This window comes from Arachis stenosperma, chromosome 1 (assembly GCF_014773155.1).
Source record: "Arachis stenosperma cultivar V10309 chromosome 1, arast.V10309.gnm1.PFL2, whole genome shotgun sequence".
In the NCBI taxonomy this organism is placed as follows: Eukaryota; Viridiplantae; Streptophyta; class Magnoliopsida; order Fabales; family Fabaceae; genus Arachis; species Arachis stenosperma.
The window spans coordinates 65,146,570-65,152,627 of NC_080377.1; the positions used below are offsets into that span (position 1 = coordinate 65,146,570).

At 39.4% G+C, this 6,058-nt stretch overlaps 1 non-coding gene across 1 annotated transcript; it reads left to right on the forward strand.

Annotated features, from left to right (window-relative positions):
• Positions 1–4,631: 4,631 nt before the first annotated feature.
• Positions 4,632–4,739, forward strand: LOC130951020 (small nucleolar RNA R71). The gene has a single exon (XR_009073807.1). It is a non-coding gene; the product is annotated as a small nucleolar RNA R71 (small nucleolar RNA).
• Positions 4,740–6,058: the final 1,319 nt, after the last annotated feature.

Below are 6,058 nucleotides of genomic sequence, written 5' to 3' on the forward strand. Positions count from 1 at the left end.
CCTACTCAGAATACCACAGACAAGGTTTAGACCTTCCGGATTCTCTTGAATGCCGCCATCAAGTCCTGCCTATACCACGAAGATTCCGATTAAAGAATCCAAGAGATATTCACTAAGCCTTGGTTGCTCGTAGAACAAGAATGGTTGTCAGTCACCTTGTTCATAGGTGAGAATGATGATGAGTGTCACGGATCATCACATTCATCAAGTTGAAGAACAAGTGATATCTTAGAACAAGAACAAGCGGAATTGAATGGAAGAACAATAGTAATTGCATTAATACTCGAGGTACAGCAGAGCTCCACACCTTAATCTATGGTGTGTAGAAACTCCACCGTTGAAAATACATAAGAACAAAAGTGATCATTGGTTTCGGCCCCAGAGAGGGAACCAGAAGAACCAAGATGAAAATACAATAGTAAAAGGTCCTACTTATAGAAACTAGTAGCCTAAGGTGTACAAGAATGAGTAAATGACATAAAAATCCACTTCCGGGCCCACTTGGTGTGTGCTTGGGCTGAGCAATGAAGCATTTTTCGTGTAGAGACTCTTCTTGGAGTTAAACGCCAGCTTTTATGCCAGTTTGGGCGTTTAACTCCCATTTAGGTGCCAGTTCCGGCGTTTAACGCTGGAATTTCTGTAGGTGACTTTGAACGCCGGTTTGAGCCATCAAATCTTGGGCAAAGTATGGACTATTATATATTGCTGGAAAGCCCAGGATGTCTACTTTCCAACGCCGTTGAGAGCGCGCCAATTGGGCTTCTGTAGCTCCAGAAAATCCTCTTCGAGTGCAGGGAGGTCAGAATCCAACAGCATCTGCAGTCCTTTTGAGTCTCTGAATCAGATTTTTGCTCAGATCCCTCAATTTCAGCCAGAAAATACCTGAAATCACAGAAAAACACACAAACTCATAGTAAAGTCCAGAAAAGTGAATTTTAACTAAAAACTAATAAAAATATAATAAAAACTCAACTAAAACTACCAAAAACATACTAAAAACAATGCCAAAAAGCATGCAAATTATCCGCTCATCACAACACCAAACTTAAATTGTTGCTTGTCCTCAAGCAACTGAAAATCAAATGAGATAAAAAGAAGAGAATATACTATAGACTCCAAATTATCAATGAAACTAAGCTCCAAATTAGATGAGCGGGACTAGTAGCTTTTTGCCTCCGAACAGTTTTGGCATCTCACTTTATCCTTTGAAATTCAGAATGATTGGCTTCTTTAGGAACTCAGAATCCAGATAGTGTTATTGATTCTCCTAGTTAAGTATGATGATTCTTGAACACAGCTACTTATTGAGTCTTGGCCGTGGCCCAAAGCACTCTGTCTTCCAGTATTACCACCGGATACATACATGCCACAGACACATAATTGGGTGAACCTTTTCAGATTGTGACTCAGCTTTGCTAGAGTCCCCAATTAGAGGTGTCCAGGGTTCTTAAGCACACTCTTATTGCCTTGGATCACAACTTTATTTCTTTCTTTTTCTTTCTTTTTCTCTTTCTCCCCTTTTTTTTTCGTTTTTCTTTTCTCCCTTTTCTCTTTTTTTTTTTTTTGTTTTCACTGCTTTTTCTTGCTTCAAGAATCATTTTTATGATTTTTCAGATCCTCAGTAACATGTCTCCTTTTTCATCATTCTTTCAAGAGCCAACAATTTTAACATTCATGAACCACAAATTCAAAAGACATATGCACTGTTTAAGCATACATTCAGAAAACAACAAGTATTGTCACCACATCAAACTAATTAAGCTAGTTTTAAAGATGAATTTGAAATCCTGTACTTCTTGTTCTTTTGTGATAAAAACAGTTTTCATTTAAGAAAGGTGATGGATTCATATTCATAGCTTTAAGGCATAGACACTAAGACACTAATGATCATAAGACACAAACATGGATAAACATAAAGCACTAAAATTCGAAAAATAGAAGAATAAAGAACAAGGAGATTAAAGAACGGGTCCACCTTAGTGATGGCGGCTCTTTCTTTCTCTTGAAGATCCTATGGAGTGCTTGAGCTCCTCAATGTCTCTTCCTTGTCTTTGTTGCTCCTCTCTCATGATTCTTTGATCTTCTCTAATTTCATGGAGGAGGATGGCATGTTCTTGGTGCTCCACCCTTAGTTGTCCCATGTTGGAACTCAATTCTCCTAGGGAGGTGTTCAGTTGCTCCCAATAGTCTTGTGGAGGAAAGTGCATCCCTTGAGGTATCTCAAGGATCTCATGATGAGAGGGGTCTCTTGTTTGCTCCATCTTCTTCTTAGTGATGGGCTTGAGGTCATGCCTTCTCATTTGAACCAGCTTTGGATGCCATAAATGGTTATGGAAAAACAAAAAGCAATGCTTTTACCACACCAAACTTAAAAGGTTTGCTCGTCCTCGAGCAAAAGAAGAAAGAAGAGAGTAGAAGAAGAAATGGAGGAGATGGATGTGAGTGGTGAGGAGGTATTGAGGTGATTGGTGAATGGGTGAAGAAGAAGAGAGGGTGGTGGGGTTGGTGGGGATCCTGTGGGGTTCACAGATCCTTAGGTGTCAAGGAAAAGTCATCCCTGCACCAAATAGCATCAAAATCCACGTTTTGAGCTATTTCTGGCGTTAAACGCCGGGCTGGTGCCCATTCCTGGTGTTTAACGCCAGGTTCTAGCCCTTTTCTGGCGTTTAACGCCAGTCTGGTGCCCCTTTCTGGCGTTAAACGCCCAGAATGGTGCCAGACTGGGCGTTAAACGCCCAACTGCTAGGCTTACTGGCGTTTAAACGCCAGCAGCTTCTTCCTCCAGGGTGTGCTGTTTTTCTTCCTGTTTTTCATTCTGTTTTTGCTTTTTTCATTGATTTTGTGACTTCCTATGATCATCAACCTACAAAAAAGATAAAATAACAAAAGGAAATAGTTAATTATAAAACATTGGGTTGCCTCCCAACAAGCGCTTCTTTAATGTCAGTAGCTTGACAGATGGCTCTCATGGAGCCTCACAAATGATCAGAGCAATGTTGGAACCTCCCAACACCAAACTTAGAGTTTGAATGTGGGGGTTCAACACCAAACTTAGAGTTTGACTGTGGGGGCTCTGTTTGTCTCTGATTTGAGAGAAGCTCTTCATGCTTCTTCTCCATGGTGACAGAGGGATATCCTTGAGCCTTAAACTCCAAGGATTTTTCATTCACTTGAATGATCAACTCTCCTCTATCAACATCAATCACAGCCTTTGCTGTGGCTAGGAAGGGTCTGCCAAGGATGATGGATTCATCCATGCATTTCCCAGTCTCTAGGACTATGAAATCAGTAGGAATGCAATGGTCTTCAATCTTAACCAAAACATTCTCTACAAGTCCATAAGCTTGTTTTCTTGAGTTGTCTGCCATCTCTAATGAGATTCTTGCAGCTTGCACCTCAAAGATCCTTAGTTTCTCCATCACAGAGAGTGGCATGAGGTTTACACTTGACCCTAAGTCACACAAGGCCTTCTTGAAGGTCATGGTGCCTATGGTACAAGGTATAGAAAACTTCCCAGGATCCTGCCTCTTTTGAGGCAGTTTCTGCCTAGACAAGTCATCCAGTTCTTTGGTGAGCAAGGGAGATTCATCCTCCCAAGTCTCATTTTCAAATAACTTGTCATTTAGCTTCATGATTGCTCCAAGGTATTTAGCAACTTGCTTTTCAGTGACATACTCATCCTCTTCAGAGGAAGAATACTCATCAGAGCTCATGAATGGCAGAAGTAAATCCAATGGAATCTCTATGGTCTCATCTTGAGCCTTAGATTCCCATGGTTCCTCATTGGGGAACTCAGAGGAGATTGGTGCACGCCCATTGAGGTCTTCCTCAGTGGCGTCCACCTCCTCTCTTTCCTCTCCATATTCGGCCATGGTTATGGCTTTGCACTCTCCTTTTGGATTTTCTTCTGTATTACTTGGGAGAGTACTAGGAGGGAGTTCAGTAACTTTCTTACTCAGCTGACCCACTTGTCCTTCCAAATTCCTAATGGAGGACCTTGTTTCATTCATGAAACTTTGAGTGGTCTTTATTAGATCAGAGACCATTGTTGCTAAGTCAGAAGTACTCTGCTTAGAACTCTCTGTCTGTTGCTGAGAAGATGATGGAAAAGGCTTGCCATTGCTAAACCTGTTTCTTCCACCATTATTATTATTGAAACCTTGTTGAGGTCTCTCTTGATTCTTCCATGAGAAATTTGGGTGATTTCTCCATGAAGAATTATAGGTGTTTCCATAGGGTTCTCCTAGGTAACTCACCTCTTCCATTGAAGGGTTCTCAGGATCATAAGCTTCTTCCTCAGATGAAGCTCCCTTAGTACTGCCAGGTGCATTTTGCATTCCAGACAGACTTTGAGAAATCAAATTGACTTGTTGAGTCAATATTTTGTTCTGAGCCAAAATGGCATTCAGAGTGTCAATCTCAAGAACTCCTTTCTTCTGACTAGTCCCATTGTTCACAGGATTCCTTTCAGAAGTGTACATGAATTGGTTATTTGCAACCATTTCAATCAATTCTTGAGCTTCTGCAGGCGTCTTCTTCAGATGAAGAGATCCTCCAGCAGAGCTATCCAAGGACATCTTAGATAGTTCAGAGAGACTATCATAGAAAATACCTATGATGCTCCATTCAGAAAGCATGTCAGAGGGACATCTTCTGATTAATTGTTTGTATCTTTCCCAAGCTTCATAGAGGGATTCTCCATCCTTCTGTCTGAAGGTTTGGACTTCCACTCTAAGCTTACTCCATCTTTGTGGTGGAAAGAACTTTGCCAAGAAGGCATTGACTAGCTTTTCCCAAGAGTCCAGGCTTTCTTTAGGTTGAGAATCCAACCATATTCTAGCTCTGTCTCTTACAGCAAAAGGGAATAGCATCAGTCTGTAGACCTCAGGGTTAACCCCATTAGTCTTGACTGTGTCACAGATTTGCAAGAATTCAGCTAAGAACTGATGAGGATCTTCCATTGGAAGTCCATGGAACTTGCAATTCTGTTGCATTAGAGAAACTAATTGAGGCTTAAGCTCAAAGTTGTTTGCTCCAATGGCAGGGATAGAGATGCTTCTCCCATAGAAGTCGGGAGTAGGTGCAGTAAAGTCACCCAGCACCTTCCTTGCATTATTTGCATTGTTGTTGTTTTCGGCTGCCATATGTTCTTCTTCTTTGAAGAATTCGGTCAAGTCCTTTTAAAGAGATTTGTGCTTTAGCTTCTCTTTAGCTTTCTCTTCAAGGTCCTTTCAGGTTCAGGGTCAGCTTCAGCAAGAATGCCTTTGTCTTTGTTCCTGCTCATATGAAAGAGAAGAAAACAAGAAAATATGGAATCCTCTATGTCACAGTATAGAGATTCCTTGAGGTGTCAGAGGAAAAGAAAAGTAGAAGACAGAAGTAGAAAATTCGAACTTATCAAAGAAGATGGAGTTCGAATTTTGCATTAAGAGATAGTGTTAGTCCAAAAGTAGAAGGATGTGAGAAGAAGGGAAGTAATTTTCGAAAATTAAGTAAAAGATTTTTGAAAACATTTTGAAAAAACACTAATTGATTTTCGAAAACAAAAGTGGGAAAGAAGTAAAGTGATTTTTGAAAAAGATTTTGAAATTAGAAATTAAAAAGATTTGATTGAAAACTATTTTGAAAAAGATGTGATTAAAAAGATTTGATTGAAAAGTTATGGTTTTAAAAAGATGTGATTGAGAAGATATGATTTGAAAACAATTTTAAAAAGATATGATTTGAAAACAATTTTAAAAAGATTTGATTTTAAAAATTAATGACTTGCCTAACAAGAAAAGATATGATTCAAACATAAAACCTTCCTCAACAGAAAAGGCAAAAAATGTTCAATCAAATCATTAATTGTTAGTAAGTATCTTTGAAAAAGGAAAGAAATTGATTTTGAAAACATTTGATTGAAAAGATATGATTTGAAAAAGATTTGATTTTGAAAAACTTTGAAAACTTGAAAAAAAATTGATTTTGAAAACAAAATCTTCCCCCTAGTACCATCCTGGCGTTAAACGCCCAGAATGGTATCCATTCTGGCGTTTAACGCCCAAAATGCACCCTT